Below are 27411 nucleotides of genomic sequence, written 5' to 3'. Positions count from 1 at the left end.
GGCTGGATCTGAGGAAGCAAGGTTCAGGGTACTCCCTAAATACTAGATTTAGGGGCTTTACAGGTAGGTAAAGGGCAGGGACCAATGGGTCCCTTCCCTGGGGTGGGTACACCCCCTATTCTGCCACTCTCCAGTGGGAGGGGGGCAGGAGCCTGTCCCTGGTTGGCTGGGTCCCCCCATCCTCAAGATGGCGGGGACTCGAGGTTGTGCTTCACCTTGCCTCCATCACCTGAGGGGGGGAGTTGGCAGAGGTGGGCACACTTCTTTTCTTCACTTGTCTATTTTTCCCGCCGGTTCTCCTGCCCAAAGTGGGGGGTAGAACCACTGCGGACCAGTTGCTGAAAGCAGCAATGATCTGGGGAGGCTCACAAAGGATGTGAAGCTTCCCCTTTATGAACCCTGCCCATCCTGGGGGAGGAGACATGGCACCTCGTCTCAGGATGTGCATTGTTTCAGGCGCCCGAGAGCAGCAGGCTCTCAACCCAGGGGTCCAGAAACATGTCTGTTGATGGCAGCCTAAGCAGCCACTCAGTCGGGACACTAGAGGTGGGTTAGTTTTCAGAGGGCATCTCTGAGATGCTCTCTGTGTGCATTTTTCATTAAATCCCACACAGGCATCAATGTGGGTTTAATGTGCTGAGAAGTTTGATACCAAACTTCCCAGTTTTTAGTGTAGCCATTATCCTGCTGTGGAGTTCGTCATGACAAACACCCAGCACCATATACTCTTAATGGCAACACTGCACTTACAATGCCCAAGAATGGACTTGGGCACTGTAGGGATACAGGGCTCATACCATTGTGCCCTCACCACTGGCATAGTGCACCCAGCTGGAGGGGTGGCTGACCTAGGCCAGGGCAGTGCTTTGTAGGCATGGCACACAGGTGTGTTATGTCGACTTTTCACTTTGTTCTGCACCAAAACACGCAGCCTGCAAAGGCAGTGTGTGAGAGTAGTGGTACAGGACCTCTAAGGGTGTCACAGTAAGTGCTGCAGCCCTTAGAGGCCTTCTCTGGTCACAGTGAGATGGAGTTCAGGCAATCATAGCAGGTACAGTAGACATTATCATGCATATTGGCCATACATCTCAAATTGTAAACAGCTCCGGTCCTTTCTATCGAACGAGTATACATATGAATATTATTTACGTACATGCTTTCGGATGTATACTGCATGTGAGTTGCACTCGTATGTCCAGTAAGGGGGCAATATTTTTTGCCTTACCCTGCCCTAAAAATGCAGTTTATCTCAGTGCACATTCGGCATTCCTTGTGATCGTCCGTATCGTGTTTCCTGTTTCGAGAATATAGTTTGATGCAAATATGATACAGTTATTAGCCAAACAATGAAACAAAGAAAAGAAAACATTGTCAAACCTTCGCGTCTGGGTCATGATATGTGAGAAAGGAGGCTATCGTCTCATCTATACTGTACATGTTTGCCGTCCTCTCCTTTTAGCTCACTATGGGGTGAGTGAACTGTGGATCATGGGGTAGCTAGATGTCACACTTCCCAGGAAGTTGTCATCAGGTGGAAAAGACCTGGTAGCCCAATTGGCTAGTTAGCAGCCCCATCCCCCTGAGCTCGTAGTGACACCCCTGGCACCCAGACCATAGATCAGTGTACTGAAGAGAGGTTTGGACCCAGCAAAGAGATGCTGCACCAAAGACTAGACTGCACCTTCTGCCCCTTGGGCTATCAAAAAAGAGGGCTGAACCTGCCCTGCTCAAGGAAAAGTCATCCCTGATGCTCAGAGAGTAGATGTGAATGAGTCAGTTGGCTGACTTTCTTTTACAGCTCAGGGACACAAAAGCTGAAGAAGCCTGTCTTGTTGAGCAGGTAGTCAAGAACATCTGTCTGCCACTGATTGCCAAAGTGCAGCCTGGGAGTCCGAGTTCCAACCACAAAAGTTGCACCAGAGTCTGCTGGACCCAGTCAGTGGACTGCAGTTTGATTGCCCATCAAGGAAGTAATTGCTAGTTAAGGGGAACCAATGGTTTTGCTGTAACCAGAGACCAGTAGACCAAGGGCAACTGTTTTTTTGCTGGTCCTCACCCGAACTTCGAGGGACAATGACCCCCTGTCGCCAAAGTTACCCCACCATATTCGTGGATCAAGAGGTGTCACCAGGAAGACCTGCTTCATCAGATCAGCATCTTCAGCGTTTTTCATCATCTTCAGCTTCCTCGATCTTCCACATCAGGACCACTCCATTGAAGTTTATGGCAGTCCGTCCATACAGCCTGGAACTGCAATGGAGACTGCTTTGACAGTGAGGCAACAGTCCAACTGGACATCTGTGGTCCCTGTGACTCGTTCTCTGCCGGAGTTGGTTGCGGAAAGTGGGCCAAGGAAGTTATTAACAACTTTATAAAAGTTTTACAAAGTTCACCAATAGTACAGTCCATTGCAAGGTTGCTGGCTGCAGGACACACTGAGATTTGGTAGGAGCAGGTTTGAGCGGAGACAAGCCGGTAGGGCTGGGGCCAAGTCAGTGGGATGTCATGCTCTTGTTAGCTGGCTGCACGGCTGTTCGGTCCTTCTTCTTTTCTTCTTGTTGTTAGGCTGGATCTGAGGAAGCAAGGTTCAGGGTACTCCCTAAATACTAGATTTAGGGGCTTTACAGGTAGGTAAAGGGCAGGGACCAATGGGTCCCTTCCCTGGGGTGGGTACACCCCCTATTCTGCCACTATTCTGCTCTAGCTGAAAAAGCAGTGATTTACTATTCTTTTGAAAATTCATATCTCTGGACTCGTCTAGTAGAATTTTGTCATTGAGGTGTCTATTTAAAGATAAAAATACAACATATTGTTATTAATTGTTCCCGCTTATTCAACTGTTTTGATACTTCTTAATGCTTTACACTTGTTCCTTTGACAAAGCGTGTCTGCTCAGAGCCACAGCTACCCAGGATTGAGATAAGGTTTTGCAAACAATCCGCTAGGCTGCGCTTGGTGCAGCTCTATTATCTGCATGCCGCATATCTCACCCCTGCATGCCTTCATCGCGCAGGGCTTGGTCCGTCCTCAGCTTGTACCAGGTGTGGATATGACCCTGCCGACTTCTTCCACATGGTCTGGGCCTTTCCCCTCTTGACGGGATTTTGGCAGGGCATCGAAGACGAACTCTCTGAGGTTCTGGGGTGGGAGGTTCCCCACGACCCTAAACACACGCTCCTGGGCATCACTGATGGGCTGGATGGGCCACGCAACGAAAAACTGTTCTTTACTACAGCTATGGTGGTAGCTAAAAGAGACATTTTGGCCTCTTGGAAATGCCTGAAACCCCAAGTGTAGGGTGTTGGCGGAATAGGGTGGACTGGTGCGCCACACAGGAGAAAGTTATGTATGCAGCATGGGGTTGACCCAAGAAATACCGCAGAATTTGGGGGAAATGGTTGGGAGGGGGGGTCTAACTGTGAGGGGTTCGACTGTTTACATCTCATTCTTGCCTTATTGATGTTTGTACATTAGATATTGGGAAATTGTGATTGCAATACTCAATCATTGCAATACGGTGCGGATTGGCTGGTGCATTCCTTCAGTAATATGAATAAAAATGTGTTTATAAAAAAAAAAAGGGTTTGCAAACACATCTGACTGGACCCAGTACAGGTAGTGAGTTTATTACATGGTGAGTGTGGTATACTAATGTGTTATTTATTCACTGTTTCTTTAATTGTTTAGAACCTTTACTTAAGATTCTAGCTATGTCACGATTATTCTATGAAGCAGCAGTTGCTGTTATCTTCCCATCTTATCGGTTCCATGTTCTCCTCCACTATACCTGCATTGAAATAAAATAGTGGGTTACATGCAGCCAACCTCCTTGGATTTATTGGCGTCTCCCTACATACTACAATTGGTACCAGGAGTGGGGTAAATCGCCAATATTCCTGATGATTTGGTTGCCAATTTCTTGAAGCCCACCGGACCAGTGCTGTCGTGTTCCTGGGGATTTTCTGCTTCACATAAACTTTCTTGTCCCTGCTAGTCAGGTTGGTGAATTGTATTTTGGATTTCCCTGCTTCCAGGATACGCGAACGCGAGACGCGAGAAAGGCACTTTTGAAAGTCACCTACCTGCTCGCTTCGCCGCTCACGTTCCAGTCTCGTTCCTCTGCTGAGCCTCTGTCATTCCGATCCTCTCCAGTGCCGTCATCAGATTCTTCCTCCCATCAGCCCCTGCGTGAGCGTCCTGACATCACACGCTCACTGGCGGCCATATTGGTTTGGTAATGAAGCGATTCCACCGTCAGTTGTAAAAACGAAGCAGTGTTTCTTTTGTGGATCATTTACTACATCGCTTCTGTTCGGTGTGACGCTGGCATCGGTGATTCGCACACCTTTTACCAGACCGTTTGCTTCACAGTGAGTTTTGCCTGCAATTTTAAGAAAAAAAAAGGGGAAAATTATTACTTTTATTTGGCAACAAATATCTAAGTCTTCAGTTTTACTCGCTTACGGGAATAATACAATTACTTTTTACATTACATCTGCAACTCAGTTTACGACATTCGCCTCATTTGCTAACTTACTTTTGGTGATCAAACTTGCCATCATTTACTGCCTGGTCTAGTGTTATAATGGCATCCACTCAAGGAGTGATCCAGCCAGCACCTTTCCTAGTATAACCTGGCAAACCTGAATTGAAATGGTCTGAATGGTTGAAAGATTTCGAGAACTATCTTACTGCCATTGACGCTGACAGTTATTCTCCTACAAGGAAACTGGCTCTTCTAGTCAATCATCTTGGCACAGCTGGTCGCAGTCTTTGACAACCTTCCACGTTACCCTTCTCCCGCGACCGAAGACACTGTATGGAATGTCTTCATCGAAGCTAAATTGCGCATGGGTAAACAGTACTCTGATGCTACTAGCGTTCTCTTAGAGAGATTTAATTTTGCCAAGTGCAAACAATCTCGTGAAGAGTCAGTGGAGGACTATATTGCAACTTTGAGGGTTTTAGCAGAAAAATGCGAGTTTGGACCCAATGTAGATATTTACATTAGAGACCAGTTTGTTTTTTGGTGTCACTCCAAGAAAGTTCAAGAACGTCTTCTCACCTTTCCAAATCCAACTTTAGCTGAAACTATTGATGTTGCCAGGAGTATTGAACGATCAATTGTCACATCTAAAGTACTGTCTGGTCATGTTATTTAAAATGCGAATGTTTTTTCTCCTACAGAATCTTCAAATGTGAGCCTAATTTCCAATGATGATGCTGTATGTGCTATAAATACAAACACTAAACAAACATACCACAAGAAACAATTCACCAATCAACCATTTAGAACTCAATTGGTTTGTTTCCGCTGCGGCTCTAGGAACCACATTGGAAACCATCCTAACTGTCCCGCCATAGGAAAAAAATTTACTAAATGCCAAAAAATCGGACATTTTCAAAGTGTTTGTAGAAGTAATGTGTACAATGCACCTTCTAACAGAGTAAAGATTTCTACCGTTTCTCTAGACTCATCAGACACACAAGAATACAATTCTCCATTTTCAAACATTGTGGTTACTATTGAAGTTCCTGAATTCTCAGAGAAACCTATAAAAGGGCCTTTAGTTAACATTTGCATTGATAACAAAACTATCCTAGCCATGGCTGATTCAGGAGCGCCCGTCACAATATTGGCAGACATTACATTCTACAAACATTGGCCCAACAATACACCTCTCATTAACCCTGATATCAACCCCAAAGCCTTCGGCGAACAAGACATAGATCTCATAGGGTTTTTCTGGGATAAACTAGAATGTCTTGGCCGATCAGTTAAAACTAAAATATATGTAGCTATCAAAGGTAGAGATATCATTGGACGGAAAGACCTTGCACTATTGGCCATTATTTTACGTCCTGGCCAAGATCCTCCAATTGTTTTAGGTGACTTACCTTCGAATATTCTGTTGATCAATGACTCTAACTCAATGGTTGAAGACCTGTGCAAAAATGTTCCTGAAGTTTTCAAGAATTCTGTGGGCACTGTCAAAGGCTACGAACACACCATAGTATTAAAAAAAAATGCTATTCCCATTACTCATAAAGTTAGACCGGTACCTATTAGCATCAGAGATGATCTGAAATCACTACTTATTGACCTGCAACTGATGGTATCATCTCTCCCATTGATTCATCAGAATGGATTTCTACGGTTGTTTTACGGAGAAAAAAAATGGCGATTTAAGATTATGTGTGGACTTGAGGTCTTTAAATCAAAACATATTAGTTGATTGCCACCCTTTACCTTTAATACATGAAATGCTCGCCAATATCGGTAAATCCAAATTTTTCTCAACCATTGATCTACACTCAGCATACCACCAAATTCAACTTACCACTAATTACCAAGCTCTTACTGGTTTTGTAACTCCTTTTGGAGCTTTCAAATATTTAAGATTACCGTTTGGTCTTGCCTCGGCCGCAAGCGTGTTTCAAAAACTTATGGACAATTTATTTGGCAACATTCCCCAAGTACAAGCTTTCCAAGACGACATATTAGTTCAGACCGAAACCAAGGAAGATCATTTAAAAATACTCAATGAAGTATTCAACATTTTACGTGACAGAGGCATGACAGTAAAAGCCAATAAATGTAAACTTTTGGTCAATGAAGTTGAATATTTAGGTCACACTATTTCTTTTAATGGGATTAAACCAAAGTTTTGTAACATAGAAGCAATACGCAATGCTCCTCCTCCATATGATAAGGATTCTTTACGTTCATTTTTGGGGCTATGTGAATACTATGCAAGATTTGTACCTGGCTATGCTCAATTGGTTCAACCTTTGAGGTGTCTTCTCAAGAAGGGTGTTAAATTTGAGTGGGCTGACAATATAAATGACACATTTGAAAAAACTAAATTATTAGTTATTGATGCCCCTGCACTACACCCTTTTGTTTCCAATGCTAAATCTTTTGTATCTGTAGATGCCAGTCAAAATGGTCTTGGAGCAGTCTTTGGACAATGGGTCGATGGCAAAGAAAACACTATTGCTTTCGCCTCACGTGCCCTGACTGCTACTGAGTGCGATTACAGTACTATCGAGCGTGAGGCCCTGGCTATCGTATGAGCAGTGCAAAAATTTAAAACATACATCTGGGGTAATCAATGTGAAATTTTCACTGATCACAAGCCTTTAGTTTCATTACTTTCTGGCAATGGTCTCGGCAAATCCTCTGCAAGATTAGTCAGACTGCTTTCCAAACGACAAGAATACAATCTTATAATAAAATACATTCAAGGAGGCAAGAACATTCGGGCCGATTGCCTTTCCCGAATTCCTCTATCTGACTGCAGTGATGGTGAAGATGATACCAACAAAGATTGTGTAGTTGGTTTGGTTGATGCTATTTCTTCATGTAATGGTAGCATATCTCAAGATGAATGGGCATCTGCAATGTCATCTGATGAAACCCTTAGGAAAGTTGAAGTGTTTATTAAAAGTAAATGGCCTAGTAATAAGAATTTAAGTGATGATCTGAGACACTTCGCACAAATCAGTGAAGAGTTATATTTTGAAAATGGCGTTTGTATAAGAAATGGGTTGTTTGTACCCCCAACTTCTCTCAGAGAAAGAATCAAACAAATTGGGCATGAGAGTCATCCAGGAGTTTCTGCTACTTGCAAGAAATTAAAAGACATTATTTGGTGGCCAGGTATAGATAAGCAAGTGGCTACATTTATAGACAATTGCCCAAATTGTGTTGTCTCTGATAAGCATTGGAAGACTAGTAAGAAACCATTACTGCCAGTTCCATTTCCTGTTTCTTCATGGGAGAAAATCGCATTAGACTTTTCAGGACCTTTTGTCATGTTACCAGCTGATAAAAAATATTGTTTGGTTGCTATCGATTATCATTCCAAGTGGATATATTATTCTTTCACACATGCAGCCAATTCTTCCACTGTTATTTCTTTTCTTTAAAGGTTGTTCAGAATCGAAGGTATTCCCAAATGTGTCATTACTGACAATGGCCAACCTATTCGCTCACACCAGGTTTCTAACTTTATGGAAAATTGTGAAATTAAACACTGTCAGGTGGCACTGTATAGTCCTTCCTCTAATGGACTTGTGGAGAGGGCCAATAGGTTCTTAAAGGAAGGAGTTCAAACTGCTTTGGCAGCTAATCTTGATGTGGGAGATTTTTTACAAGAGACAGTATGGAGTTATCTCACAACACCTCATTCGACTACTGGTGTTACACCATTTAAGGCCTTGAGAGGCAGAGAAGCTAGATTTAAATTGATGCCACACTGGTTCTCTAACTTAGCTGCAGGTTCAGCTTTACAGAATAAGAGGAATGCTGCACTAGATCCACAAATTGTAAAAGACAGAGTAGCTGCCAAAAAGCTAATACAAAAAAAAGCATATGATGGCCCTCACATATCACCTAGTCCTGACCTCAAATTTAATGATTGGGTTTTGATTAAGAAACCTTACAAAGTATACAAAGGCCAATCTAAATTTACTCTTCCTGTTCGAGTCATCAGAGTCACAAAATCTTCAGTCCTTTTAGAAAATAAAGGTTGGTGGAACAAAAACAATGTGGTGAAAATTACTGAGAACCAACTTAACATATTTAACAAAGTATATGCCAATAAATCTGACATCAATGATTCTCACTTTAACTTTGGACCTGATTTTAATATTTCTGAAACCGCAATTACGCAAAATGTAGACTCCAATTCAAATTCTTCAGTAATCTCTTCCCCTAGTCATCCTAGTGATTCACTCACCCCAATTTGTAATTCACCAATATTACCATCACGTGATCAACGAGTCTGTAAATTACATGTCAAACTTCATGATTATGTGTTATATTAAGTTGTTTGTTTCATATATGGGGAGGGTGTGTGTGGTATACTAATGTGTTATTTATTCACTGTTTCTTTAATTGTTTAGAAGCTTTCCTTAAGATTCTAGCTATGTCACGATTATTCTATGAAGAAGCAGTTGCTGTTATCTTCCCATCTTATCGGTTGCTGTTTCCGTGGGTTCTTCCATGTTCTCCTCCACTATACCTGCATTGAAATAAAATAGTGGATTACATGCAGCCAGCCTCCTTGGATTTATTGGCGTCTCCCTACATACTACAGTGAGGTAGCACAGCCACACCATATAATAAACCGCTTTCCTCACAACCCTCATGCAAGTTAGTGATGAATGTTGTTAAAAACAGCACCTGTCTGCAAGGGATATGATCAGCTTGTTGCTGTGAGCAAAGATGTGCAATAAACTTGCTGTGCACTACTGAAGCATTAATTTGTTTGAAGGTGTGTCATAGGGACAATCCTTACCCCCCTGTTCAATACTATACACAAATCTGGCCAGTTTCCTAGAAAATGGAGAAAGGAATCTATTCTTCCTTTCCTCAAAAAAACAGAACCTCGATCCCAAAGACATGAACAATTACAGACCAATCTCGCACCTCCCGCTACTGGCAAAATGATTGAAAAGGCCATGAATGCCCAACTCAGCTTATTTCTCCAAACAAACAATATACTAACCCAGCACAGTATGGGTTCAGAGCTGAACATAGCACGGAGCTGGCCCTGATAAAGTTCACAGAGGAAGTTAGAGAGGACTTGAACCAAGGAGGCAAAGCAGTACTGATCATGCTGGATCTCTTGGCGGCCTTCGATACAGTCCATCATAAAGTTTTGATGGATCGGTTATCAGAAGCCGGGGTACAACAGAACGCCTGGAACCTTCTGCAATCCTTCCTCTCAGACAGAACCCAAACAGTGGACTTAGACAAAAACAGCTACAAACCTTTTTCCATGTGGGGTACCACAGGGCTCATCCCTCAGCCCAACACTTTTTAATGTTTATGTGTCAACGCTGGCGGCCCTGATAAGATCATTTGGCTTTCAATTGACCTCCTATGTGGATGACACGCAAATAGTGCTGTCTTTCCGTCGTGGGCAAGAGGCTGAAATAGGAGGCTGAAACAGGAAAAAGATTTCATGACTGTATGAAAGCCATTTTGGAGTGGATGTCCTCTGATTGCCTTAAACTTAACTCGGGCAAAACAGAGGTCATCATATTTAGGAACAATCTGCACCTCTGGATGCCCGATTGGTGGCCAGAAGAATTGGGAACCTACCCCGTACCGACCAAGAAAGCAAAAAACTTGGGGGTTATTATGGACAATAGACTTACCTTCGGGGACCACATAAGTGGGGTGGTTTCAGCGCGTTTCTTTATCCTTAGAATTATAAGGAAAATAAAGTTCTTTCTTGCTGAAAACAGTCTTAGGACAGTGGTCACGGCACTCATCATGTCATGGTTAGACTACTGTAACAGTCTTTATTTGAACAGCCAAAAAAACACCTTAATAGACTTCAAATCGTGCAGAATGCAGCGGCCAGACTGTTGACAGGGACACCGAAGTTTGTCTCGGTTAAGAAAGAAATACAACAACTACACTGGCTCCCAGTCAAACAAAGGGCGCAATTTAAAGTTCTTTGCACTGTCTTTAAGGCCCTCAAGGAAGTGGGCCCCGATTACTTAAACCAAGGATTTCAATAGTATGTTCCCAAAAGAGCCCTTCGGTCCACGGAAGCAAAAAAAGTCAAAAAAGTAAGTTGGGGGGTAGGAGCTTTATTACATGTGCCTCCAAGGTCTGGACGTTCTACCTTCTCACCTCAGAAACTCAACCGAGCTCCTTTCCTTTAGGAAGAGGCTGAAAACTTGGTTATTCACTCCATAGTCACCCTATGTTACAACAACCAATTAGGCAGAGCTCAGTGCCAGGACACCCTAGGGTAACCATTGCGCTTGAGAAGGTTAATTAACATAACATAACATGTTTGACAGTGTTTGGAAGGGTCATGGTCAGAAAACAAATAGCGCTCTAGCCAACCCAAGGCGCAGACATCCTACCCTGTTGAAATTTGCATTACGTATCTGCTTCAAAACGAAAGACCTTTGTTATGGAACCTGGGACCATCTTACAGGAAGTAGAAAGGTTTCCCCAGATGGGGTCACCGCCCCGCTCCTCCTAAACTTTGAAGGTGCCTTTTGGTGGGAAGAACTGAGGGAGGTAACTCGCGGCCTTGCTCTGCCTTCCTGTGAGGTGGAAGGCTAGCTGATGAGAACAAGAATGTAAAGTGGAAGATTACACTGGACAGTTTTTATTCCTGAGCTCCCCTGCACGTTTATCTGGATTCCTTTATTGGGGAAGAGGGATACAGTTCCTAGATGGGGAGTTTGAAAGACTCTAGGATGCAGCTCTATCCCATTATATATTGCTAATTTAATGCAGTGATTTCAACAGACCAACTGTTCACATCTTTTTCCTGGATAGTATCATTGAAGGACCCCAGGTGTGTTCTACAGGTACTCACCTTGTGACCCTAATGTTATCCAAAGAGCTGATATTGCACAGAAGATGCTACATCTGGGAGGTGTTAGGCTACCTCCAGAATAACATCATAGTCAAACAGTCAATTAGATGTTCCTTGCACAGATGATAAAGTCCTGAAGGGGGTGCCTGCTTGCCAATCTCTGAGACAAGTGGGGGCACTACTTGGCAGGGCACTATCAACTGGCCGCTAGAAGGAACGTCATGTGTGCCAGGTGGTGGCGCCTTCCTTTCAGCCCTCATCAAGGGACTATGGGAGGTGCCACCCTACTTCCTGTTTTCAGAGTTACTATTTCAGCGTGCACAAGAATTGGAGTGGAGGAAGCTGCATACTCAAATCACTCTGCATACGCACCTGTTGGAGTCTCCCAACACAGGCTACCGTAGCCAACACTCGCGTCACCATGTCTACAGCAAGTCTTGTAGTTAAGCTGGCACAAATTGATAACTGATTTTTAACGAGAGAATGCTTATGCTGAGAAACCATAGTGACTCGCTGTTGGGAAGACTTGGCATCGTTCAGTGGGCACATATTTTATCAAATGTATTTTTCCGGTCCTCTATTAAGCTGAATTGCTCTTCATAATATATGTAATTAACATCTTTTTGGTGTTTTGAATTTCTACTGCTTGAAAAGGACTTGATCCTAGGGGTGCTCCCACAAGACCCTAATCTGTGGTACTGTTGTCAAAGATAAGCTCAATATTTGAGGTAAACGAACTGAACCAACCAAGAAAGTGTGTCACTTTGGATCCTGCAGAGAAATTTTCAGCCTAAGCATTCACGTAGCTTACTTTAACAAGGGTGACTGTCACATGACGTTGGTATCAGTATTCTGGACTCTGTCTCAGGGACCCGGGTACCCTGTTGCATGGACTGCCTCTTAGCCCCAGAGAGAGAGTCAGAAACATAAAATGGTTTTCTATGTCTATTACTCCACCAAACCACTGCAGATACCTGCAGTTCCTCCCACACCCTTGCAGTTGATCCTACACTGCCACACATACTTGTGTTCAAGAAAAAATGGGGTAACCCAGTAACCCAAGGACCCAGAGAGAAATATCTTTCTGTTTTAAGATCTTAATACTACACCTTATCTACCAACAACTTGTCATTTCACATAACAAACCTTTGATGAGTTATTCAGTGAGTTGTATACTCATGAGGATTGAAGGACTATTGCCTCAAATTCCTCCGGTATGTCAAGCACCCTCCCCTTTTTTTCAAAATACATTTTTCTGGTAACGCAATACCAAGGATACTCACACATAATTGTTTTTTTTCTTTCGGTGTCTCCTTCAAACTTCTGTCCTGATGATGACCCTTTTCTGATTAATTTGGCATAGCGGGTCAAAAGGTCAACAATTTATAAATGTGGACTGTTTTTAAATTACATTTGATTGTGGATCGTGACACTCCTAATACGAATGTCATAAATAACTTCACAATATCCCTGTCACTCACATGTACATAACATTGTATACATCACTAGCGCACTATTTATTCACCTTATCACCTGTTCACTGTGCCATCACTTTAATAGGAGCATCTTAGTCAGGCTTTGAAATTATCAAAAGTTTATTTTGATTTCAGGTAATAATACTTTTTTGAAATGAGAAATAAATACATTAATTGCATGAAGACACCTCATTTGTAAGAAGGGTTCCTCAATTTTCTATTGCAGTGGAAGTCAAGGCCCACGTATGTGTTACTAATTACAGATACTCTTGTGTCTGGCTGACTCTTGCAGTTGGTCCTTCGCTGCTACAGATACTCTTGTGGTTTGCCGCACCCTTGCAGTTGGTCCTTCGCTGCCACAGATACTCTTGTGGTTGGCCGACTCTTGCAGTTGATCCTTCGCTGCTACAGATATGCTTGTGGTTGGCGGCACCCGTGCTGTTGGTCCCGCACTGTCACAGATACTCTTGTGGTTGGCCGCACCCTTGCAGTTGGTCCTTCGCTGCCACAGATACTCTAGTGTCTGGCCGACTCTTGCCGTTGGTCCTGCACTGCCACAGATACTCTTGTGGTTGGCCGACTCTTGCAGCTTTTCCTTCACTGACACAGATACTCTTTTTTTTTTTTTTTTTTTTTTTTTTGAAACCGTTTATTGCAGTCTGTAAAAATTTACAGGTATGGGCCTACAACCACCCGGCCGGCCGCTAGAGTGACAAAAGCATATTGCATACATACAGTAAGAGCCTCTTGGCAGTGCAGAGTAGCGAAACAGGAGATATCAATGTTGCAGGCCGCATAGCTCCATGCCCACAGTACGGTTCCCTTTTCTCAAAACAAAACAACACGAAAAACCACACCCGCAAGGCAACCCGCGATCCAAAGTGACAGCATGTGCTCCATAAGTGGGGGATCCAAACCAGCAGCAGAACTCTGACGAGGGGAATGGGAGTAGATCAGGGACTGGGGGACCGCGTGCCCACGGCCGAGGGAGGGGGGCCATCTAGGGAGACGGAGCAGGCGAGGCAGCCGGTAGCAGTGGCGGCTCACAAATACCCCCGCGGTAAGCGTTCCAGGGGCCCCAGATTTTCACCCACGCCCCAGGCTTACCCCTCGCCACATACACCACCTTTTCACGAAACATACACCAGTCCATATGCTCTTTCCAAGCCAACACCGCAGGGGGCCTCTGGGATCCCCACAATTGAGCAATATCACGCTTAGCTATCATGTATCCCAGAGTCACCCACCGCGTCTGCGGGACCGAATAGTCATTTGGTTCCCACACATTCAGCAGGCATCTCCTCGCTTCAGGCAACAGCGCGACACGCGTAACCACACGCAGGACCTCATGCACACCACGCCAGAATCGCTCCACCTTTGGGCACTCCCACAGTATATGCATGAAAGTTGCCAACGCACCACAGCCACGCTTACACATTCCGTCACCAGCAAAGCCCATACGTAGAAGCCTTGGTCCCGTCACGTAAACCCGGTGAAGGATCTTAAGCTGGACGAAACGAAGGCGAGCCGGGATGGCCACCTCTTTTGGAGAGGCCACCGCGGAAATCCAATCCTCGTCGTCCAGCTCTAGCCCGTCGGCGACCCAGGCCTCGCGGAGACTAGTCAGCAGGCACGATCTGTCGTTGATCAGTTTTTTATATACGAGGGAGATCGTGCTGTCTGGGACATGGCCATCCAGCACTCTGTCCTCCAGGGGGGAAGACTCCGGAATGGACGCGACATCCGGGAAGACGGAGCCCAGCGCATGGCGGACTTGTAGGTACCGAAAGTACTCACTGCCCTGCAGCTGAAACTCCGTCTGCAGCGCCGCAAAAGTCTTGAATCCCCCCCTCGTCCAGAGATCTCCCACCGTGCTGATTCCGATCGTGTCCCACTTCTCGAAGCCCTTCGACGTCCACAGGGAGCCCAACCTCTCAGACGCGTACAGCGGTGACGCTCGGGTCAAACGGTCCTTCCACCCCATGGCTGCATTAGCCGCGTGCCAGACACGCACCATGACACGCGTCGGTCCCGTCAGACGGGAGTCGGGCGCGGCAGAGTAGAGCGCTCGATTGTAGTCGCCACCGGGCAGGAGCATCTTGTCCATCTCAAACGCCGGGTTCAAGGCGGGCCCGTAAAGGCCATGATTAATTGCAGCCAGTTGGGAGGCCCAGTAATACCGTTTAATGTCCGGGAGGGCGACCCCCCCATCGTACCACGGGAGCGTCAATTTAGCTAGAGCAATGCGCGGCCTCCCGTCCCAGAACAGGCGCCGCTGGAGGCCCTCCACCTCACGGAAATAGCTTGCTGGAACCAAGTCCATAGTATTCTGGAGGGCGTAGAGGAAGCGCGGCAAGGACATCATTTTAAACAAGGCCGCTCGGCCGAGCGGCGAAAGCGGCAGACGCCGCCAGCGCACCACGTCCTCCTTCAAGCGCTGGAGGGGGGGCAACAAATTCCGCTCATAGCGGGCCTCCGGGTCAAGAGTGATATATATACCCAGGTACCGAAACCCCTGGGAGGCAATCTGGATCGGACAGTCCCGTGGCAGGACCGGAGCCTCCCCGGAAAGCACGTATACACAGGATTTCGCCCAGTTGATGACAAGTCCTGAGTTGCGACCGAATGAGCGCAAAACATCAACCAGGACGATCAGTGATTTACGCGGGGAGGCGAGATACAGGAGGATATCATCAGCATAGAGGGACACACGGTCCTCATGCTCGGGGGTCCAGCGGAGACCACGGATGGAAGGGTGCCACCGCAGCCACTCCGCCAGGGGCTCCAGGGCCAGTGCAAACAGGAGAGGTGACAAGGGGCAACCCTGTCGCGTGCCCCGCCCCAGCGCGAATGGGACCGAGACTCGCCCATTCACCACCACCTGCGCCAATGGGCCCGAGTACAACAATTTGACCCAGCTGATAAAGCCCGGTCCAAATCCAAATTTCGCCAGCATCGCCCAGATGTATGGCCACTCCAGCGTGTCAAACGCCATGGTGGCGTCCAAGGACGCCAAGATGGCCGGCTCCCGCACAAATGGGACACGCGCGAGCACCCCGTGCAAGCGCCGCAGATTGAGCGCCGTGTTGCGGTGTGGTATAAAGCCAGATTGGTCTTGGTGGACCAAATCGCCCACCACGCCAACCAACCGGTTGGCCAACACCTTGGCGAGGATTTTGGGCTCCGCGTTCAGGAGCGAGATCGGCCTATAGGATGTGACCCGTTCACGGGGCTTCCCCTCCTTGTGGAGCACCACAATTGTGGCCAGACGCTGGTCCGGCGGGAGGGAACCCTGCGAGTGGGCCGCCAGGAACATCGCGCGCAGGTGGGGCGCCAACACATCCGGGCGTAGCTTGTATAGCTCAATGGGAATACCATTGGGGCCCATGGCCTTGCCGGATGCAACCGAGCGAATAGCCAAGGCAATTTCGTCCGAGGTGGGAGGAGCGTCCAGCGAATCCCTGTCCTCCACCGTAAGGGAGGGCAGTGCGATGTCCCGAAGCAGGGCATGGGAATCTTCCTCCGAGCAGGGGGAAACCGGGGAGTAGACTTCGCGGAAATAGTCCGCAAAGCAGGAGACAATGGCTTCCGGCTCGGTGACACACGCACCATCCACACTCTCAATCAAAGGAACCACGCGGCTCGCTCTCTCCCTCTTATCCAACCACGCAATCAATTTGCCAGCCTTATCACCCACATCATACAATCGCCCCTGCTGCTCTCTACTGAGGCCCCTGGCCGCCTCCGTGACGAGGGCCCGATAGGCCGCCTGCTTTAGGTGTAGAACATGCAGCTTGGCGTCTGTTACCCCGCTCCCCAGGTCACCCTCCAGTTCTGCAATCTCGGCCTCCACCCGGGTCACCTCCTCCCGCTCGCGCCGCCGGGCATGGGAGATAAAGGAGAGGGCCTCCCCTCTAAGAACTACCTTGAAAGCCTCCCACAGGGAGATGGCCGAAGGGACCGACCCCACATTCTCGTCGAAATATCGCTGTAAGGATTTGATCAAATCGGCACGAATGGTGGGGTCGCGCAAATACCATGCATTGATTGGAGCCACCCTGCCATCCCCCCTCGGGAAGACATCGAAATGTAACAGCAATGGGGAGTGGTCTGAGATACCCCGCGCCAGATGGCGCACCTCCCCCACCCTCCCTGCATGGGCCGCCGGGACAAGGATGTAATCAAGCCGCGAGAGGCTACCATGGGCGCCCGAGTGGAAGGTGTACTGCCGCTGTGCGGGATGCTTTAATCGCCAGCAATCCACCAGGCCCAGCGTGTCTAAAAGGCCGGGCAGCCACGCCTGTGCCCGGGGGAGGTCCCTAGGGGGATGGCGATCCATAGACCCAGAAGCTACCGCATTAAAATCCCCTCCAACCACCAGCAGGCCACTCGGAAGGTCCAGAAGGAGGTGCCCCAGATCCGCAAATGTGGTGGCTTGTAACCCAGGCGGGACGTACACTGATATAAAAATAAACACTCTACCCTCCATTCTTCCCACCAGAACAGTGTAGCGTCCCCTCTCATCATGGCGCACCTCATCAATCTTCAACGGGAGCGAGTTCCTGATCATAATGCCCACCCCCCGCGAGCCCAAAGTGAAGCCAGAATGGGCCGCCAAACGATATCCCCGCCGATTCATTGCATGAAAGGAGTTACCTATAAGGTGCGTCTCCTGCAGGAAGACAACATCTGGTGAAATACGTTTTAAGTACTGCAGGACCACACCACGCTTAATCCTATCCCCCAGGCCGTTAACATTCCATGACAACACAATCAAATCCCTACCCCCCATCATACGTCGAAACAATCGGTCGTCCCCCACCGAGCATCTTAAGAACAACAACACAGTAGCGGGTTTGCCTTGCGGTGCAAACAAACAACACACCCCCCCCACCCCCCCATCCCAACAGAACTCCCCCCTCCCTGCACCCCTGCATGAGCCCAGACAGCCCCCCCAAAGTGCAGTGTGCCTGTCGCCCCATAGCTAAAACTAACTAGTCCCCCAGAGGAGGAGGGAAGCCCCCAACAGACCCCGCATGACCTCCATAGGAGGGGAACATATGCAATCAATAAATGGTGAAGGAACATCGTCCAGAGCAAGGCCTATTCAGTCACCCCTCAATTCTGATCCGGCGGGCCCTCCTCGCCAGCCGCGCCCCCCCCGCCCCCCCGGCCCCGATCTCCAGGCAGAGTGTCCAACCAGTCCCCAGCCGCCTCGGGCCGGTCGAAGAAGTGCGTGCGACCATCCACCTCCACCCTCAGCTTAGCTGGAAAAAGCATTGAGTACTTGAGGTTCAGGTCCCGTAGGCGACGTTTAACACCAAGAAAACTCTGTCTCTGCTTCTGAACCGCCGGAGTAAAGTCTGGGTAGAAATGCACATCCATGTTGTCAAGCTTGACCGGTCCCTGTTGCCTGGAGGTCTGGAGGATAGCATCTCTGTCCCGAAAATTAAAAATCCGGGCAATGAGAGGCCGCGGCGGGGCACCGGTCTTAGGTCTGCCCCCAGGGACCCGGTGAGCACGCTCCACCGCAAAAAGCTTACTCAGCCCCCGGGGCTGGAGATGGGTCAGGATCAATTCTTCCACAAAAAGATCCGCCGCCTCCGCCTCTCGTCCCTCCGGCACCCCCACAATACGGACATTATTCCTCCGGGCCCGACCCTCGGAATCCTCCAGTCGCCGGTCCATCAGGGCGCTCGCCTGGCCAAGCCGGCGCACCTCCTTCTGGAGGGCCACCACGTCCGTCGTGAGGCTCGTTGTGGTGTGGGCCAGGGAATCGACCCGGTCGTTCGTTTTGGACAAGTCTGCCCTCACAAGGCTCACATCCACCAGGACCGAGTCTATTTTTTGCGCTAGGGTGTCGAAACGCTGGTCCACCGAGGCCTTCATCTCTGCAATGGCGCCCATGACGTCCCGGAGGGTCAGATCCACCGGATGAGCAGATGCCTCCGTCGGGCCCACCGGGGATGCGCGCAATGTCTCCGGAGAACCCTTCTGGAGCGTGTAGCGGTCCATACTGTTAGCTTGGTGCGCCGTGCCACGGCGGGTTGTCTTCACCTTCGCCCGGTCGCCATCTTGTTTGGTGGACATGCTTGCTCTCCCACCGCCGTGCCAATCTCCTCAAACGGGCCGCTATATTCACGGGCTCCGGGGGGGGGCGGGGGCGACCACCGAACCGCAGGTCAACCCACCGCCGGCGGGTCGGCCGGGCTCCTGGACAAGACCACACCACCGCACCCGGCTCCGCAACCCAGCCTCGCTTGAGTGCAAGGAGGGCGCAAAAGCGAAAGTGAAAGTGCGGGGTACGCGAGTCACCCAGCCCTGCCCGCCGCTGTTGTTCAATATGTCCCCGGATCGCCCCACTACTCCAATCCGGGGGGCCGGCGAGGAGAAGGCCGCAACCTTCGATCGGTGCTCCCACCGGTGTCCGGGGTCCGATTCGAGCCCGAAAAACGGGTGGCGCCTCTGCTCGGGTTCCCCGACACAGTCCCCTCAACTAGGACAGGATATCGCCAGGATTAATTCAGGAGGTCGCGGAGGTCCTCGGGAGCCTCGCACCTACGCGGCCATCTTGGTTGCGCGCTAGGCTCCTCCTCGACACAGATACTCTTGTGGTTGGCCGCACCCTTGCAGTTGATCCTTCGCTGCCACAGATATTCTTGTGGCTGGCCGACCCTTGCAGTTGATCCTTCACTGCCACAGATACTCTTGTGGTTGGCCGCACCCTTGCAGATGGTCCTGCACTGCCACAGATACTCTTGTGGTTGGCCGCACCCTTGCAGTTGGTCCTACGCTGCACAGATACTCTTGTGTCTGGCCGACTCTTGCAGTTGGTCCTTCGCTGCCACAGATACTCTTGTGGTTGGTCACTTTAATAGGAGCATCTTAGTCAGGCTTTGAAATTATCAAAAGTTTATCTTGATTTCAGGTAATAATACTTTTTTGAAATGAGAAATAAATACATTAATTGCATAAAGACACCTCATTGTAAGAAGGGTTCCTAAATTTTCTATTGCAGTGGAAGTCAAGGCCCACGTATGTGTTACTAATTACAGATACTCTTGTGTCTGGCCGACTCTTGCAGTTGGTCCTTCGCTGCTACAGATACTCTTGTGGTTGGTCATACCCTTGCAGTTGGTCCTTCACTGCCACAGATACTCTAGTGTCTGGCCGACTCTTGCAGTTGGCCCTGCTCTGCCACAGATACTCTTGTGGTTGGCCGCACCCTTGCAGTTGGTCCTGCACTGCCACAGATACTCTTGTGGTTGGCCGCACCCTTGCAGTTGGTCCTGCACTGCCACAGATACTCTTGTGGTTAGCCGCACCCTTGCAGTTGGTCCTACGCTGCCACAGATACTCTTGTGGTTGGCCACACCCTTGCAGTTGGTCCTTTACTGCCACAGATACTCTTGTGGTTGGCCACACCCTTGTAGTTGGTCCTACGCTGCCACAGATACTCTTGTGTCTGGCCGACTCTTGCAGTTGGTCCTTCGCTGCCACAAATACTCTAGTGTCTGGCCGTCTCTTGCAGTTGGTCCTACGCTGCCACAGATACTCTTGTGGATGGCCACACCCTTGCAGTTGGTCCTTTACTGCCACAGATACTCTTGTGGTTGGCCACACCCTTGTAGTTGGTCCTACGCTGCCACAGATACTCTTGTGTCTGGCCGACTCTTGCAGTTGGTCCTTCGCTGTCACAAATACTCTAGTGTCTGGCCGTCTCTTGCAGTTGGTCCTTTACTGCCACAGATATTCTTGTGGTTGGCCGCACCCTTGCAGTTGGTCCTACGCTGCCACAGATACACTTGTGTCTGGCCAACTCTTGCAGTTGGTCCTTCGCTGACACAGATACTTTTGTGGTTGGCCGTACCCTTGCAGTTGGTCCTACACTGCCACAGATACTCTTGTGTCTGGCCGACTCTTGCAGTTGGTCCTTCGCTGCCACAGATACTCTAGTGTCTGGCCGACTCTTGCAGTTGGTCCTGCACTGCCACAGATACTTTTGTGGCTGGCCGCACCCTTGCAGTTGGTCCTACGCTGCCACAGATACTCTTGTGTCTGACCGACTCTTGCTGTTGGTCCTTCGCTGCCACAGATACTCTTGTGTCTGGCCGACTCTTGCAGTTGATCCTTCGCTGCCACAGATACACTTGTGTCTGGCCAACTCTTGCAATTGGTCCTGCACTGCCACAGATACTTTTGTGGTTGGCCGCACCCTTGCAGTTGGTCCTTCGCTGCCAAAGATACTCTTGTGGTTGGCTGCACCCTTGCAGTTCGTCCTTCGCTGTCACAGATACTCTTGTGTCTGGCCGACTCTTGTAGTTGGTCCTTCGCTGCCACAGATACTCTAGTGTCTGGCCGACTCTTGCAGTTGGTCCTGCACTGCCACAGATACTTTTGTGGCTGGCCGCACCCTTGCAGTTGGTCCTACGCTGCCACAGATACTCTTGTGTCTGGCCGACTCTTGCAGTTGGTCCTTCGCTGCCACAGATACTCTTGTGATTGGCCGCACCCTTGCAGTTGGTCCTTCGCTGCCACAGATACTCTTGTGGTTGGCCGACTCTTGCAGTTGATCCTTCTCTGCCACAGATACTCTTGTGGTTGGCTGTACTCTTGCAGTTGATCCTTCGCTGCCACAGATACTCTTGTGGTTGGCCGCACCCTTGCAGTTGGTCCTTCGCTGCCACAGATACTCTTGTGGTTGGCCGACTCTTGCAGTTGATCCTTCGCTGCCACTGATACTCTTGTGGTTGGCCGCACCCTTGCAGTTGGTCCTTCACTGCCACAGATACTCTTGTGGTTGGCCGCATGCTTGCAGTTGGGCCTGCACCGCTGCCACAGATACTCTTGTGTCTGGCCAACTCTTGCAGTTGATACTTTGCTGCCACAGATACTCTTGTGGTTGGCCGCACCCTTGCAGTTGGGCCTGCACCGCTGCCACAGATACTCTTGTGGTTGGCCGCCTCTTGCAGTTGATCCTTCACTGCCACAGATACTCTTGTGGTTGGCCGCACCCTTGCAGTTGGTTCTTCGCTGCCACAGATACTCTTGTGGTTGGCCGACTCTTGCAGTTGGTCCTTCGCTGCCACAGATACTCTTGTGGTTGGCTGCACCCTTGCTGTTGGTCCTTCGCTGTCACAGATACTCTTGTGTCTGGCCGACTCTTGTAGTTGGTCCTTCGCTGCCACAGATACTCTAGTGTCTGGCCGACTCTTGCAGTTGGTCCTGCACTGCCACAGATACTTTTGTGGCTGGCCGCACCCTTGCAGTTGGTCCTACGCTGCCACAGATACTCTTGTGTCTGGCCGACTCTTGCAGTTGGTCCTTCGCTGCCACAGATACTCTTGTGATTGGCCGCACCCTTGCAGTTGGTCCTTCGCTGCCACAGATACTCTTGTGGTTGGCCGACTCTTGCAGTTGATCCTTCTCTGCCACAGATACTCTTGTGGTTGGCTGTACCCTTGCAGTTGATCCTTCGCTGCCACAGATACTCTTGTGGTTGGCCGCACCCTTGCAGTTGGTCCTTCGCTGCCACAGATACTCTTGTGGTTGGCCGACTCTTGCAGTTGATCCTTCGCTGCCACTGATACTCTTGTGGTTGGCCGCACCCTTGCAGTTGGTCCTTCACTGCCACAGATACTCTTGTGGTTGGCCGCATGCTTGCAGTTGGGCCTGCACCGCTGCCACAGATACTCTTGTGTCTGGCCAACTCTTGCAGTTGATCCTTCACTGCCACAGATACTCTTGTGGTTGGCCGCACCCTTGCAGTTGGTTCTTCGCTGCCACAGATACTCTTGTGGTTGGCCGACTCTTGCAGTTGGTCCTTCGCTGCCACAGATACTCTTGTGGTTGGCTGCACCCTTGCTGTTGGTCCTGCACCGCTGCAGATTCTTTTCTGGCTGGCTGAACCCTTGCAGCGGGACCTTCACCACCACAGTTGCTCTTGAATCTGGCCGAACCCTTGCTGTTGGTTCTGTTCAAAGCTTCATATTTGGACTTTGCCTTTCCCATCAGTTTTCATCATCATTCTTCGCTGCACCGCAGGACCGTAGTAGCTCCACAGCATCGGACCACTATAGGACACGTACCAAAGGTATAGTGTGTTTTCAAAGTATACCTATTGATCCTTTCTAGAATGCTAGGGTTTTAGCTTTGTTGAAAAGTTCTCTTTATTTTTCATAACGCTGCCTGCCTGGGCAGTGCTTATCGACTGTGCATGAGTACCTTCTCCAGAGGATGACCTGTGCCCATGGCCCTGTACCAGACTGTGAGTCCTTTCTTGTTCAGCTTTTCTCCAAAATTCACCTGAACTAAATTTGGCGGGAAAGTTGGTCTAGTGTTTTCTGAGCCTCGTCTAAAGCTCATTGTCCGCCTTATAAAAAGGCACTAATCTTTTGTCGCACTACGTGATGAGTTTCCTTCGGTTGCAGCATTTTTGTACACATGAAAAATGCACACGAAAAATTCCATTCCATGCGTGCTGCGCTTTCATTTATTTCAAAAGTGTCCAACTTTTTTTCACTTAAAGTATGTTTAACACATGTTTTTTTTGTTATATAAATTGTTCTGCGCGTAAACACATTTTGACTGTGTCTATCCCCAACCCTGGCTGAACCAAAGCTGCCGGTGGCACCGAGCCACCTTTCTGTCATGTCTGCTAATCTGTGTGATCCGAGCTGCAGTGAAGCGGACACACCCGCTCCTGTCACATCAGATGCACAGATATTGACGCCAGATAAGGACTGCCTGCACCCCACCTTGTCTGGCTATGCCCTGTCTGCTGCACAGATACCTCCCAACTCTTTCTCTGCCTCTGTTTTTACCACCAGGATGCAGACCTTTCTAAATTAGTTAATTACAGTTAATTATAGTCGGTAGTGATAGATCAGAAGCTGCACTGATGTTGTCAGCACCCTTGCCAAAAATCCGGTGCACTCTGGGTTCGGAATAGTACCTCACTGTGATGTTTTTTGTTTTTTTTTAACTCGGTGGGCCTGTTCAAATAATTCGACAACTGTCATGCATTCAGCTAAATCGATCACCTACACGGTATTAACTCCATTATGGCATTGATCCTCATCCATTAATCAAAAGAGGGACTCAGAGGGGCTTTTTGGTAAAGTCCGGCATACATGCCCAAATATATCAAACAAGAAGGGGTATGCAGTTCCTGGGTGGGTCAAAGGATGGTTATAGTGGAGAGAAATGTATATAGGATTACGTAGTCCTATATCATGGAATGGGGAGGGGGAATTCTCACTTCGGAACTAGAGCTCTCACACACCCAGCCAGCTAGGTGTCATGCTTCATCATTGGGTCTGCTCCTCGTCGGGTCGGCGCTGCAATACCCGACGGGCACCCAATGAGGGGCTCTTAAGCGGAGATCTTTTGTTCCTGCCGTTTGGTGCGGTGCGGGTGAGGGGCCTGGGAAAGTGTAGATGTGGTGTAGTGAAAATGTAATCTAAAACAGGTTGGGTAGTCCAAGACCAATTTTAATAAGATGTCTCCTACCTGATTACAAAGGAAAGAGTGGCGACGTATCTGAATGTAATATTTCAAGATCCTAGCGCTCTACTCTGATAGGGTCAACATATTTCTTGCCTTAATCGTCCTAACGATCAGACGGCAATTCATCAGGACCATTTGTAAACTATCTACACCCCGTGGTAGTTGTGGACCAACCTACCTACCACGTGTAAAGGTAAAGTACCTAATCAGTGTTGAGGAGAATCTAAAAGAAAAAATATAATAAGAAAAGCATACATTATCAAGGACACAATAGTCAAGTATACTTAATAGCCGTGTGGCTCTCTCTCGATAAAACCAAATGCAGTGACCCAAAAGGGTGCCCATGTGATCAGGTGACAAGTGGCACACATGAAATTGTACACATGAATGTTTAAAATGTATGTATAAATCGCAATAGCTATACTTAAGGACAATCTGACTCACCAACAGGCTCTAGTAGCCAGGACTCAACAGTGTCCGGGGGGGGGGGAGCTGGGGGGGCGCTGTGACACCTCTAGGTGCAGTGTCCTAGAGGAAAGCATCATTAGGATTGTTAGGTTGTCAGCAACAAACGTAAGTTGGTGTCCCCTATAGGTTATATGCCCATAACGGGTGGATATCAAATGGCCCCTGACAGTTCTCAGGTGCCAAAAATCACGCCGCTATGCAAACAAGAAATGCCAGGTATCGTTGGTCATACGCGCAAGTATGCCATATAACGCCAGCATCGTCGTCACTCCACCCATGTGGGTGATGTCGCTTGCAATGCGAGTACTGACGGAACATGCCACTGCGTCTTTACTGTGGCCAAACAGATAGAAAGCACGAAGTGAAGCCAGCGCGCGTGTAAAGCCACAGAGATCAGTCAAGTCGGTCACCGTAACGTCACCAGCATAGTAGCTATGAATTTAGAAAGAAACGCTCAGCCGACATTTCTTTGAGGGCAACCCCACTCACCTGAAATCAGCGTCACTGCACTGAACGACCTACCCCTGCCGCCAGAACCGGGTGGTAATCAGCAGCGCTCGCTGCACTCTGTTATACTTCCCAGGAACCTGCGGCGGGCGGGGCCTAGGTCGGAAGTGGTGTACAACGACCACTAGCCTGTTGTTGAATGGAAACAGGAAGTACCTACATGGCACAAGCACGCCGTCATCTTGGAATAGTCGCGTGTATCTTGAATTGTATAGATGTAATATAGATACTGATTCTATACCATATGAATCTCGTGAATATAATCCTTTACAATTATCTTTTTTAGTGGTAGATCACTGATGTATTATGTCAGTGATGTATTATGGGAGGAGTTGTCAGATTGCACCTCAGTTATATATCAAGATATTTCAAACTAGCGCTTAATGGCATAATCATGTGTCTCTCAATTGGGACTAGCTTCTGTGTTATATGGATGTCGGAATTGAGATCATGTGTATTCACCCACACATCAGTTATACCGGAAAAGTTGGCACATCTGGGTATATGTGTGGCAATGAAGGGACACACCTGTATCAGGGAATGTGTCAATGTGATAGATGGTTAACCCATCTTAGGACAACTGAGATTTTTCAGCACAGTGCTCCCCACGGAATTTCATCATTTAAGTCACGTTGATCAGTGGATAGACGGTGTATCCATCTCTGTTCTATCCTAAACAACGCTCTTTGTGTAATGTGTGGGTGGGCTTTGAGTACCACCCATCGGATGGTATCTGGTAGGTGACCAGAATCTTTAAAATGCGCACACATCTTGGTAGATACTCATGGGCAATGAACATTACTTTTGTGTTCTATGATCCTTGTTTTGACTGCTCTCATGGTCATGCCTCTATATCTCATTTGGCATGGACAAGTGATCATGTAGATACACTACGTAGTGTTGCAGTTCGTGTGTTTTGTGAGGCACCAAGTGAAGGTTTCTGAGAACTCAATCTCCTTTGTGGAGGAGGTTTGGCGACACACCGAACAGGAGCTGCATGGATAATGTCCTTGCACTGGTGGTAGGACCCAGAGAGGTCTCTGATCATTGGTCTTAGGGATCCTTGGTGGCGTGTTCACGAGAATATCTTTCAGATTCCTCCTCCGTTTGTACGCGAATCTGGGTGTGGGTAAATTCAGTGCCCCTGTCCTCAGAATGCTCCAGTATTTCTTTATTATTTTCCTCATGTGACCTCAGCCTGGAGTGAAGGAAGTAACGCATGTGAGTGTATTTTCTCTTTCTTTGGGTACCACCTCCAATAGAGCTTCTCTGTGATTATTTCTGGCCCTTTTCATTGATGTCATGATGTGGTGCTGTGGGTAGTTTCTCTGTCTTAAATTGTTGGCCAAGGTATTAGCTTCAATTTTAAAATCAGTGAGAGAACTACAATTCCTACGAATGCGTAGGAATTGCCCAAAAGGCAGATTGACTTTTCAGGGCCCGCGGGTGGTGACTGCTATATAATAGCAAACTATTCCTGTCAGTTGGCTTTCTGTAGAGTGGTGTACTTAGTTGACCATTCGTTAGTATGATTCTGAGATCTAGAAAAGGTACACTTGTATCACATATGGTTTTAGTAAATTTGAGGCACTTGTTCTGTAGGTTGATCCAGCGACAGAAGTTTTTACAGGTGGCGAGGTTCCCCTTCCAAAAAATGAGGATGTCGTCTATGAACCTTTTCCATAGTTTCAAGTTGTCGAAGTATGGGTTATCAGGCTGTAGAATGACTCTCTCCTCAAATGCTGCCATATCCTCAACACTGATTAGGTACTTTACACATAGTTTACACATGGTCCTGATGAATTGCCGTCTGATCCTTAGGACGATTAAGGCAAGAAACATGTTGACCCTATTAGAGTAGAGCACTAGGATCTTGAAACATTACATTCAGATACGTCGCCACTCTTTCCTTTTTAATCAGGTGGGAGCCATCTTATTAAAATTGGTCTTGGACTACCCAACCTGTTTTAGCTTACATTTTCACTACACCACATCTACACTTTCCAAGGCCCCTCACCCGCACTGCACCAAACGGCAGGAACAAAGGATCTCCACTAAAGAGCCTCTCATTGGGTGCCCGTGGGGTGTTGCAGCGC

The 27411-nt window shown here is 48.2% G+C and overlaps 1 long non-coding RNA gene across 1 annotated transcript in view; it reads right to left on the bottom strand.

Annotated features, from left to right (window-relative positions):
• Positions 1-25380, bottom strand: part of LOC146859172 (uncharacterized) — a 35291-nt gene extending 9911 nt beyond the window's left edge. The window contains exons 1-2 of the long non-coding RNA XR_014979745.1: positions 25298-25380; positions 4083-4381 (exon numbers count right to left, since the gene is read on the bottom strand). This is a non-coding gene — a long non-coding RNA (uncharacterized LOC146859172). The remainder of the gene's footprint in view (positions 1-4082; positions 4382-25297) is intronic.
• Positions 25381-27411: the final 2031 nt, after the last annotated feature.

Source organism: Triturus cristatus, chromosome 3_2 (genome assembly GCF_964204655.1).
Source record: "Triturus cristatus chromosome 3_2, aTriCri1.1, whole genome shotgun sequence".
In the NCBI taxonomy this organism is placed as follows: domain Eukaryota; kingdom Metazoa; phylum Chordata; class Amphibia; order Caudata; family Salamandridae; genus Triturus; species Triturus cristatus.
Note: the sequence above shows the minus strand (reverse complement) of the source record. Positions and strands in the feature narration are given on the sequence as shown.